At 44.6% G+C, this 12,833-nt stretch overlaps 1 protein-coding gene across 2 annotated transcripts in view; it reads left to right on the forward strand.

The window, feature by feature from the left end:
• The window catches only part of LOC122718624 (myocardin-related transcription factor A-like), a 153,613-nt gene that overhangs the window by 26,768 nt on the left and 114,012 nt on the right, over positions 1-12,833 (forward strand). For both annotated transcript variants that reach the window (XM_043943823.1, XM_043943825.1), the window contains exon 2: positions 11,387-11,440. The gene's annotated coding sequence lies outside the window, so the exon portion shown is untranslated. The remainder of the gene's footprint in view (positions 1-11,386; positions 11,441-12,833) is intronic.

Raw genomic sequence — 12,833 nt, forward strand, 5'->3', positions numbered from 1 at the left:
GATTTTGCTCGTTCCGTGCTCGCGTCCGAGCGGAGTCCCGGGATTCCAGGAGCATCCATCAGGCCTCGTCAAACCAGCCGACGACGCATCAGTGGATCGGCATTCATTGGCTACGCTCGATGGAAAAAGAGAGGGAGAGAGGGATCGAGGAAAAGGGGGAGAGACCGAGAGAGAGAGGAAAGAACGGGGTCCAACGTCCGTCCGTCCGTCCGTCCGTCCGTCCGTTCGTCCGTTCGTCCGTTCGTCCCTCCTCGGCGCAAAACCTCCTCCTCCTCCTCCTCCTCCTCCTCCTCCCCCCCCTCCTTCCCCCTTCTTCTGCCTTCGGCTTTCGCCGACCCGCGTTTCCACCCGTCCGCGCCTCTGTTCGCCCGTACGTGCGTCCTCGTGGCGGCGTCCACCCCGAGCAAGAAGCGCCCCGGTAAAAATTCGTTGGCGCAATCAGCTGACGGATCTGTCGGGCGCGCGGGAAATGTTTTACGACGGCCGTGGCGCGCCCACGGCGTCAAGATTAGATATTTTTCTGCGGGAAGATCCTCTTCCCCAAACCTCGCTTTGTCGCGCGGAATGAAGCATTTCACGAAACTCGTTACGCTTTAGCGAATTTGGAGGACGAACAATTCTTGGATTCGATGAAATGTTTCTATATAGATTCTTTCGTTTCTGTGTCAGAAATCAATAGACTCGATTTACATATTCCTATAAAACGAATGATATAGCGATAATAATATTGAATTTGCTCGAAACAAATCCATTCTTTCAAATTTTCCACGACTCGTTATTCAAAGATAGATCGAGAGACATTTCTGGTGCTAGGAAAGCGGGTGCATCCCGGTTCTTGAGAGCGTTTCGTAAACGTTTGGCGAAGGGATCGGTTGTTGTGTGGGGAGCGGATACGAGGCATTAGGGCGCCCCGATGCGATGATAATGGGTCCCCCTTCGCTGGGAGCGGCCGTGTATCTACGATGACAGGTGGATCCGCTAATCGTTTGCGCGCGACGAGCGCCATTACGATCCGTCCGTCACCCTCGTTTGCTCGAGGCCCGCTGACGAAACCTGCTACTATGATAGCCGTAATCGTCCCTAAGTGCTTGATGGTCGGTAAATGGATGATAATTGTGGAAGAGCTGCCTCGGTCCGTGCACGGTTACAGGTCCTTCGTCATTCGTTCCTCGATGGGTGAGGACAGGAGATTGGCCACGAGGAAGCGGAAGACCTCGTCTTTCGCACGGCGATGGCGCCTGAGTTTTTGAGTTGCCTGCGCGCACAGTGTCCTCGGTGTCGTGGAAGGTGCTTGACCTTTCGGGTCTTGGTTAACAAGGTTCTTGTTAAGGGGAAGGTGAGATCGCAAGCTGTTGGCTCAGTTTCACCGTGTGTTCCCCTCACGTGCCGGTATTTGCCTAGATGGTGGTCCCATAGCTGCAACTTATGTAACTGCCCGATTGAAATACACGCTTTTTATGCTTCTAGGATGCAGACTTGTCGTACAGCGTTACCTTTCCATATTTCTTTTCCTTTTTTTAAATTCTCTTTAATCGGGGTATATGGTAAATTGTTTCTCCGCGAGGAAAGGTGAATTTGAAATTAATTAATTTAGAAAATTTAAAAATTCACAATTTCAGAAATTCGATCGTTTTGATCTCTCTGATCGTATCAAAATTCCAACATTCGACTCTAACGAATTATTATTAGGGAATCGTGGCCGAAAGAGAATATATATACTGTCCGGGTTCAAGCTCGACCGGGTACCGTGATTTCCCATCTGCACGTGCAACGGAGGATCATCTTTTTCTGGGATCGCGTAGCTGCTGCTGCGCCTGCCAGTCTGCTGCGGACGCGCACGAGACGGAAGAAAACGGGCGAGGGGGAAGGCAGAGGGCCGCGATCGCGAGAGAGGGCGAGGTGGAACGAGGCGGACAAAGCGTCATATCGAGGAGGAGCTGGTCCAGACGGCATAGCACTGCCGGTTAGTTGTCTCTCGAGGCACGTCCTGGCAGGCCCTACCAGGAATCGCCTCGGCTGCCTCGATGACTCGTTCCTCGTCCTCGTACCGATACACGCGAGCGAGGTGGCTCCTGGCCTCGGTTGCCCTCGTCGCCACCGGGTCTCCAGGGACCCCGGCCAATGTCGTTAGTTTTGACGTCCTCCCTCTCTCTTCCTCTGCCTCATCCTCTTCCCTCCTCGCTGTTCACTCCTCCCTCCTCTCTTTGCTCCCTCTCTTTCTTGTTCGAGGTGGTTGATCGGCAGACTGGGCGCAGTGAAAAATCGCGCGAGGATTCCGCGCGGTCTTCTTGCGCAACGCGGTTATACAATCGAATCGTTTCCAATGATCGATGCGAGATAAGTACGCTGCGTCATCGGCTCATCAAGGAACCGCCTTGGTGGAGGCTCGCCACGTCCTTCCACTCTTAACGGCTTGCTAACAGCTCCTTTATTAATTCGATGATAATTGCTAATAATTGCCAATATTGGCGATCTCGATAAACAAATTGGATTGGGTGAGAGGAGAGATGGAGAAGGAGGACAGATCGTAAGATTCGTCTGATTCGTTTCTCGTCGAAAAGTAACAAGTAAAGTACTTCTTCTACAGGAAATAATCGAAACTATATCGAATTGGTGAAATTTTGAAAATTCTTCCAGAAGGAAATGCAAATGTATCGCCCCATTCGCGTAAATCATCCGCATCACTGTGATCTCCAAGGGTTCCCCCTTCGCTCGATGTTTCACAGGCGATGCATCTCTCGCCAATCCCTCTTGCGTGCCCGCGTCAGGTTCGTAAGTCAGTTTCGCGGAGGGCACCCGTTAGATAGGATCTGGACGTGTATCGGTCGTCGATCCTCGGCCTGTCTCCCGGCTCGTAAATTCCGACGAGGGGCACGGGACATGCGGCGAACAGGAGCGGGCCTTTTTCTTTCGGCCCCGCATAACGACGATCCACCAGCTCCCTCCTCTCTATCCAAGTTTCCCTTGCAAATCGATGTCTAAACTGGCCGGTGCTCTACCTCTCTTCTGCTCGTCCTCGCGTTTCAAAAGGCGAATTGTTCCCAACAAATACTTTTGCCTCGTTCTGTTCTTGCTTCTTTCCTCGCTTACTTTTTTACGTTATGTTTATTACGTTAGGGGGAGTGGCAGGGTGTCCATCGATTCGTGTGGAAGTTGGGAGAGATCGTGAATTTCCTTCCTTTGTTTGTAATTGAAGGGTTAAAGTTTTGTTGAATTTGAATGAGCTTTATTTACCGCGTCTTTAAGGAAAAATAAAGCTTGTGGTTTTGTATAATTGTGGGATATTACGTAGATCATTGTACGTAGAGTTGACAATACACGTAAATAATACGCGTCTTTAAGGAAAAATAAAGCTTGTGGTTTTGTATAATTGTGGGATATTATAATATTACGTAGATCATTGTACGTAGAGTTGACAATACACGTAAATAGTACGCGTCTTTAAGGAAAAATAAAGCTTGTGGTTTTGTATAATTGTGAGATATTATAATATTACGTAGATCATTGTACGTAGAGTTGACAGTACGCGTCTTTAAGGAAAAAGTACGCGTCTTTAAGGAAAAATAAAGCTTGTGCTTTTGTATAATTGTGGGATATTACGTAGATCATTGTACGTAGAGTTGACAGTACACGTAAATAGTACGCGTCTTTAAGGAAAAATAAAGCTTGTGGTTTTGTATAATTGTGGGATATTATAATATTACGTAGATCATTGTACGTAGAGTTGACACGTAAATGTAATCGATAGTAATAATTTTTCGAGGTAATTCTGGGACGTGAAATGTCAATTTGAAAAAAGTATAACTGTCATATTACCGAGTATTTCGCTAATAATCTTCTGTCGGTGGATAGAAGTTAAACAAATCGCGTGTTCCTTGAAACAAGCCAAATTGCCGCGTGGTTGGAAAGAAAATTATTCGGTGGAACACGTACATCATTCACGCAGTTAAACTCGAGTGACAATTATTCTAATGTCACCTGGTTTCTATTCGCCGATCGTAACACGGGCTTTAAAAAAAATTGTCTCAACTTTTCGCGACGTCGACTCGTTTTATCCGTTGATATATCTTATCGACAGGATTTACGCCGACAGTTGGCAGTTCTTCTAATTTAACGGTTTCGTTTAATATGCTACCGGGCAAAAAGTTCAGTGGATAGACACACAGGCACGGTATGTGTAACAAGGTTGCTGAGTTATTGTCGAAAATACCAGAATAACGCTATCGTCTAATGGATCTCGCCGGCTGCTCGACTTTCCATTACTAGTCCCCAACACTGGCACTCTCTTTATCTAATTGATAGACCCGGCCGCGGGAAAATTATAAAAATAGGCAGAGTTCTATAAAAGACTTGGAATGAGATGGTGATAAATCCATTTCTGTGGATACGTTAGAAATATCAGGAATTTCTTTGTCGAGATATCTTTTCGAGTTCGGCCCAGAATCCAATTCCAATATTTTAAACACAATTTTGTGATGTAACAAAAAAGGGCAGAGCATTGTGCATATTCATACGTTCGTTGATCCTCGTTCATTCCACCTTATAATATTTTCAAAAATTCTGAAACTCTTCCACCAATATTAAAATTTTCGGTTCACGCGAATCTTTTGAATCTTTTCAAAATTTCTCATCGACTATAAAAGTTTTACCTTCATCTTTAAATTATTACCTCGTTAAATTTCGTGAGAGAAATAGAAGAATCAACGATCGATCGCTCGTGGATCGAAATAAGAATAAATAAAAAAAACAATTGAGCCAAGATTTCTCCTCATAGCGCAAAGTTTTCGACGGCAATTTTTCAAAGGACGCGGTTGCCGTGGGAGATTAATCTTTGTAATCCTGACGTATCTTCGTACATAGTGGTTCGCGATGCGACGTGTACGCCTCGCCGACAGTTTTTCTGGCTTTCGTTCGGTGTACGCCTTCGCGCGGCGAGGAGAGACGGAAGACACGAGACGAGCGGTCGATTTACTGCCCGTTCGTTCGATATAAGCGATAGGAAGCCGGCAGGAAGGGGGGAAAATCTCGCCCAGGTTATTGTATCAACCGATTTGCCAGAAACTTCGCTCCTTTGCGCCACGATGAGGAGAGAAATTTGATGAAGCGAAACTTTCAATCAGAATTGTCTTGAAAGCGACGAGGAATTCGTCTTAATTTACCTACTTCTTAATCGTTTGGATATTCTTCATATCTATAAATAGAAATAGAGATGCAAATATCTTATCTCAACTCTTTACACCATTGTCGAATAATCCTGGAATCGCGCGATAAGAATACAATTTATTTACGTAATAATAATAATTTAACGAGAAAATCATACCTCTTTAACAAACACGCCTTGCGTTTGATCGTTGAATCTCGAATCTCTCTCTCAAAAAAAAAAAAAGAAAAAGAAAAATCACGGATTCCCCCAACATCACGGATCGCACAAATCATGATTATCAGCGTGTGACGGTGGTATGCAGCGTCGAAAGCGACACGCGGAAAGCGACCTCGTCGTGACAGAGACGTGACAGCCGAGGGGCTACCAAAGGTCACGGATGACAGAGGAAAGCCGCGGGAGCGCGCTCACCCGTGGAAAGGTGATCGACGTCCTATCGAGAGAGAAATAGAGAGAGAGAGAGAGAGAGATAAATACATGCCTGTCCTCTCTCGTGGCAAAGAATCGGCGGCACGGTGAATCCTCGCGAAGAAAACCACGTCCTCTCCTTTAATCAGCGTATAACAAGCGGCTCATACGGCGTGACTGATAGTCGGATCGTGCGACGTCGTCGCGAGGAGCTAACCGATTCAAGAGACAGAGAAACCGACACGGAAAATTACAAAAATCGATGATTGGCGGGGAACCGAGCGCCGCGAGCCTCCACAAGCTCCCTCTACGGCCTCCCTTCCTGTCGTTGGATCGTGGACGGCAAAAACCAACAAACGAGTTTCCCCTGGTGACTACCTCCGCCTTCCACCATGCGACGATCGCGATTCGTTAAGCCCCGTTTACATTAGGCAACTTTCGGTCCAACAAGGGGGATCGGAGCTGAAACGGTAAACAAGATGTCAACCGAGTTGATTTCACGGATTTTTATTTTGATCAAAAGTGGTCCGTTCGATTTTACGACAACGGCCAACTTTCGATCATCCAGTGACTTTTAGTCGTCAACTTTTCTTGTTTATATTTCAATTATTCTCGCAAACAATTACGAAACAAGATATCGAAATTAAATTACCGATTATGCACGATTATACGACGAATTGGATGGATGCAAGATTGGATAAAGTTCGTCGAGAATTAACGTTAAACATTTGTTCGTTTGAAAATAAATATGTAGATATATTAAGTACCAATAGTTAAATTTATATCGGACCGCAGTGCGACGAATTCATATTTTTACACGTATAATACTTCGATGAAGGGTTCATTCAATATTCGGAGATCGAAAGTCGCCTAATGTAAACGTGGCTTAAAGCGATTCCCCGTGGTGGTAGCCACAAACTGCTCGAAAATACATACGTCCCGGGGCCAACGTCGATATAGAAACTCGTTTCGTTCCTTCGACCTTCTCCCGAGGACCGCTTCTTCCGGGCTTCTCTCCGCAACGGCGATGGCCCAGCCTCGATAACGATCTGCGCCACGATCGTGCCGGCGCGGAATGTGTGCCAGGATCCCATCGTGTGCTCGTCTGTCACGCGCCGCGCGCGACAAAACACAACCACGATCGATATTCCAAGGGGCCTTCCCTCGAACGACGCTCTCACGCTACTCGTTTCTTTTCCCAATCGCCGTTAAGTTTGGAGGAATGTCGAGGCCCACGACTCGTGATTTTCTGCTCGGTTATTCCGCACGGGATCGCATTTTAATCGAGTGCAATTCTAACTTTGTTCGTTCACTTTGTAATTTTCTAATACGATGGAAGGATCCTCCTATTGACCCAAGAGATACGTTTTAATTAGATTATTGGAAAGAGAAAAAGTTAATTTGCGTGGAGATATTTCAATTATTGACGTATATTTATTTTTGAATTTATAAATTTATCGCGAATCCATTTCTCTTGAGGATTTCTTCGTTTCGATATCGATTCGGTATCTTTTCGTTCTATCGATTAAATAAACTTTTTTTAAACTGGAACGAAGAAATGCGCGTTTAACAAATTCAATCTCATTCCCGAAACAAATTGCAACCCATTACTTGTTCAACACCGGTGACACTGTCGAGATACCCCGTCGAAATATTGGCCGAGATTACCGAAAAATTCGAGAACCGCGTGGAATTTTTCTCCGTGTTTAAGGTAGTCTCATCCCCTCCCGTTCTTCAAGGATTATAACAGAATAAACTCCTCATACATTGCCAATCCATATATTAACCAAAGCGAAACTAATACTATAAACTATAACATATATATATAACAATCGCTTCCATTGTTTCAAGTGATAAGATATCGCGCATCATATTTTTTTAAAAAATATCTTTGCTACTATCAAAAACTTGTCACTCACGATTATCATCGAGCGAAGCATCGAGCAGAAATCATAATCAGGACAAACGCGACAATCTTTATTCCCTTTAAAAAAAAAAAAAAAAAAAAAATAAGACTTTGAAACAACGATTTCACCTTCTGAAACCTTCTTATTTATCGCGATCTCAGTGTTCGCGTTCGCTCCTAACGACGATCGTCGAGAAAAGAAAAGAAAAAAAAAAAAAAAAGAAGAATTCAATCAAATCAAAACTATCGGCGAATAATAGATCTCGCTTATTAACGAAAATTCTCTCTCGTGAACGCGCGATACGCTGATATTAATCACGCGGGTTCGTTCCCGCGGAACGAGAGGATTATTATACAGCGGAGGAGCAATCTGCCAGTCCATCCCTCGTTCATCCACCGATGGCGCACCGCTATCGATCATCCTCCACCGCGGCTTAATACCATTGTCGAGCATGACTAATTGCCGGAGTGACCGGAGTACCACGCTTGCCAATTGTAATTAACCATCGCCCCGAGTTCCCTCGAAGGCAGGCGTACCTTCTTCTTCCTCTCGACCGTTTCCCTTCGAGGGACAGCCGGGAAGATCGAGGATCGGTGTTATACGTATATATAAAGGAAAAAAAGGAAAGAGAAGATCCGAGCGACCGGGTCGCGGATCGCAACTCGTGTAATTAGAGGAAAGGAAGGGCAACGGGAGCCAGGCCGCGGCGAATTTCCATGGCGAATCGAATTTGCACGGTCGAATTTCCAATTTCTCTTCTCGACCGCGATTTGCATAATTTATCGGATGTAAAATCTCTGTAACGCGACGCGTTCCAGCGTTATGTATCGAAATTACAATTGGGCCTCGAACGTTAACGTAACGAGTTTGACGTCGACTTTCGATTCTTCGATTGTACGATACGTGCACGTATCGAATTACGCGTTTCGATGAGAGATTTGAATATGATGGATGTCGATGGTATGTCCGCGTATTAACGAAGAAAACGTTCAGATTGTGAAATTTAATTTCGGTGAAATAATTTCTTTTCCTCGCAACGTGGATACGTTTGATAATTCGTTATTTGGATTATCTCTTTTATGCAAAATAAATAAAAAAAAAAAAATTAAGTTCGAATATACTAAGGGGAATCCCATTTATCGAAATTTTCTTCGATTAGCGAGACGGTTCTATTTATCATCCGTTATTATTCACCGTTATCTAAATTACTGTTAATACGCGAACATGCAATATGCATATATATTAATGCAATGTATAAATATCTATTACAAACGCGAGACAGGTTGATCCAAGGTAAAACGGCGATAAAAATGGTAAAAATATTCTTATCGAACTCTCCTGGAATGGAATCCTACTTCTCTTGCGTAAGAAAACTTGGAGGTCTTCGGTTGGACGATGGGAGAAAAAAGGGAATATAAGGAATTCGGATAAGTACGAGGAAAGTACTTATCCACTCCCTTGAATCGATTCGAGGGACGATCGAAGGACGAACGATCCCCGCGTACGCGAGGGAGCAAGAGCGGCTCCTCCGCTGGGCGATAAAAGCCGAGCATTCGATGATCATTTAGGTCAGGCCGCTCGTGAGATGCCGCGTGAGAGGCCGAGAAAGAAAGTATAGCCGGTCGACGGGATCGCGAGCCTCGATGGACCGGCTATACTCTCGAGCCGTTTTACCACCGCTCTGCCAGCCTTGTAGCCCGCAGTTTTATATCCTGGCCCCTTGTAATAAAGCCCCCCTCTCTCCCTCCACCCATCGCCGTTTCGGCTCCCGTGTCGGCCGATCTCGAGAGATCGTCTTCGACCCGCCGCCCTTTTATCACTTCCCCTCTATCCAAGATCCAGATTAGGCAATCTCATCCTCGAGGAATTTCACTGTTCTCCGTTTCCACTTTGGATAGACTGATTCTATTTTGAAGTTATTTGAAAGAGGGGACACGAGACGGTTGGAATAATTCGATGAGAATTTTACGTAGGCAGATATAGTTCTTCATTATCTGTTCAATCCAGCGAAATAAAAGTGTGAAGAGAAAATCGATGATCGAAATATACGAAATTTGCTTCCTGATAATCGAACTTATCCACGAATAATCCGTACAGAAAATTCGAATAATCAGGAATTTGAATATTCGCGGACACAATAATAGGAAGGGAGGGTGAAGAATCGCAGGCGGCGTCAAGGTCGAGGCGAGCTTTCCCCAGAAAAGAGTCCTTCCAGCGAGGCGGGCCCCGCGGTGTTCTGGCAAAACGGAATAAAAAATGGGTCAGCCGCATCGTCCTGACGTACAAGTCACTCTCACGAACTGTCTCCGAGGCACCTTGGACGGGTCCTCGGTTGCGCGATAGGTGGGTCAGCCTCGGCCACACGGTGTTCTTCGCCACGGTGAGTCATTCGTTGGGCCCCGCGGCGCTGCGGCCTGGCGCCAGCGTTACGCAACGCGCGAGAGGGGCAACCCTCGCGCCGAAGACGATGCTAAACGCCGAGATCACTCGTTCTTTCAACCATTATTTTCTTGAGTTGTAGAAGCTCCTATGGCCATCTCGCCCGTTATTCGAACTTGCTTGTGAAAGTAGGTTGACGGGATTTTAAACAATTATTTTAGATTTTTAAACGTTTCTCCCTTCTCCTTTTTTCCTTTCTCTCTTTTTTTAAGTTAAGTTTCTGCTTAGATGCTCGAATTCATCTATTGCTTTTCCTCGATCGCGAAGACGATTCCTTTTTTTTTTAAAACTCTATCTCTTCGAGACAAAGTGAGTGGAGGGAAAAAGTGATTTTCTATTATTGTTTCCTTCGTCTGACAATTAAAAGAAAATTCTTTGATTCGAAGTTCGATAGTGAAAAGACAGAATAGAATCGTTTCGATCACAGGTGTGCGCATAGTTTCTTTTCTACAAAATTTTACACGCATAAACACGAGAATTTCTTTCTTAAACGTTTCCATTGGAGATAGGAAAAGAAAGAAAAAAATGTATACGGAATAAATCGAATATCAAGCAGACGATATTCATGGAATATCTTCCTTCTCTGATGAGAATAGCTTCAGGCTCCGCATCTCCGTGAAACGGCAGATTTTGCACGCTTTCCTTCATCGACGTGTAAAAGTAACCACGCGCTGTTGTGCCTCGCTGCTCCTCCGACGATTATGCCGGTCTCGCTTGTAAAACGATCATCGGTGCTCGCGTAGCCGGGAAAGATAGTGATTTGCAGTCTCTCGAGGAGGTTGCCCTCGTAATAGGGGCCAAGATTACGAACGAGGCTGTTTGACTTCCACGCCAAGATCGATAGCCATCGACGCATAATTCCATCCGATCGAACGTGCTATTGTGGCCCAATGATCTTTGCCGCGATATCGAGGCAAAGATCCTCGCCAATTTTTTTTTCTTTCCTCTTTTTTTTCTTTTTTTTCCTGTCGCCTCGCAAGCGTGCTCGTGATTTCGCAATATCCAGTCCAAGGTTTCCTCTCCGTTCCCATACCGAAACCGTTTTATTCAACACGAGCGTTAATTATTCGTGAGTCGTAATTGTGTACACGACCGGTTGAGAGAGAGAGAGAGAGAGAGAGAGATATTATACACGTACACGTTGGATCTCTTGTAAATTGGGCGGACAGAATGATGGAGGAGAAACTTTGGGGAGATTTGATTAAATAGTAAATTCAAAAAATTAGAAAAATTGGAAAGTTTTCTTTGAATTAATTCAAAGATGATTGGTTCGAGGAATTGTCTTTGGTTGCGATTGGATTCTTTCCACGTCTCGATAATATTCGAAGGGGATAAATCTCTCTCGATGGTGAGGGTTTACAGGCGGCGACAGTTCGTGAAATTCGTGACAATGAAGTGAACGAAGCTCTTTAATTGTAACAATGAACTGATATACTCATCTCATAGAATTTTTCATTTTTTTATGTTTCAGGTAAGGCCCCCTTTTCTATTCGCATCGTTTTTCTGCAAGCGAAATTTGATTATGGTAAATATTAAGCCAAGTTATCCGACATTTATTAGAAATATCTTTATACATACGCGTGTATGCTGTCGGTAAGCTGTCAAAGAATGAGAAAAAATTAACGAACTGATAGATAATGATTTTTAGATTTAAAACAAAAGGGAAATTTCGTTTTGAAATTTTTAATTTAAAATATATTGTTAATACGTACAATTTCTATGCACTGTACCTACAAAAGAACAGTGGAACAGACATTTCGAATTCCTTTTTTTCTAAACAATTCAAAGTATAAGATGTAGAATGCATTACGTTTCACATGAAAGTTTTGCACGATGTCGATACCGATCGAAAATACAGCAATTATCCGAAAGAGGGGGAAAAACATGTGGCTTTCTCGATAGTCCTTAGGCTCGTTCCAAAGTGTTTATCAGAATTTCGAGCGGCGCACTCGGCCACGACCACCCAAGGGCCCAAAACTTCCTGGTGGTAATCGGCCGGCTAAATATGCACCTCACGTTTCCCCAAGCATCGCCATTCATCGTCGCGTAAATACGGATCGTTTTGAACTGGTTGCGTTTCGAAAAACCGCGAGCATTTGAAAGGAATGATTCGCAAATTCGTGTCAATTTATGGCCACGTAACAAGTACGAAGATGTAGAATTTTGGACCAGAAATTTAAATAGAGACTTTTTCCAATAATCCAAGAATACGACGATGCTTCTTAATTTAACTTTCAATACAATCGCTCGATTTCTAATTAAATCTCTCGTTAAAATATTCTTCAATCTTCTTAAAAGGAACCTTAACGAGTTTACACAAAATTTCAAATCCTCCTTATCGAAGTAAAAGTAAATAAAACTCCCCTTTCATATCCCATTTTTCATCTCAAATTATCGATTAACCCCCCTCTCTCCAATTACTCTAAAATTCAATGGCTCCATCCCGCTCCAATCTCGCCTCGTAATTTCCCCCGGCGGGATTACTTTTCCCCAAATCCTCGGCGAAAAAGTATAATTTGGTTGATCACAGTGATCCAGAGCTGATAAAGAGCGGCCTCGCCTTGTCATCACCTTCTCCAACGCTTCCTCCGACGCTTGGTGCCACGCTTTGCCACGCGCGGTGTAATGATTCGAATAAAACGAACGCGCGACGATGGCCCTCTCACGGGCGCCATGATTAATTCGCGGTTCGTTTCGCGTTTATCGGTGAACGCCGCCAATTTACAACATCGTTGCGCGCCTCACGACTCACTCAAAGCAGCGATCGGCCACCCAAATGGAGGACCCGATCTCTCGGCCGGTCCTTTTCGACGTTCGGGAATCCGTGTACGTAAATCGGGGCTATCGTTATTATCGTTGTGAATAACGCGCGTCGTGACCCGTTACTTCATTTGCATAAGTAAATACCACCAGGCCGG

Source organism: Apis laboriosa, unplaced genomic scaffold, assembly GCF_014066325.1.
Source record: "Apis laboriosa isolate Shangri-la unplaced genomic scaffold, ASM1406632v1 scaffold66_cov157, whole genome shotgun sequence".
Taxonomy (NCBI): Eukaryota; Metazoa; Arthropoda; class Insecta; order Hymenoptera; family Apidae; genus Apis; species Apis laboriosa.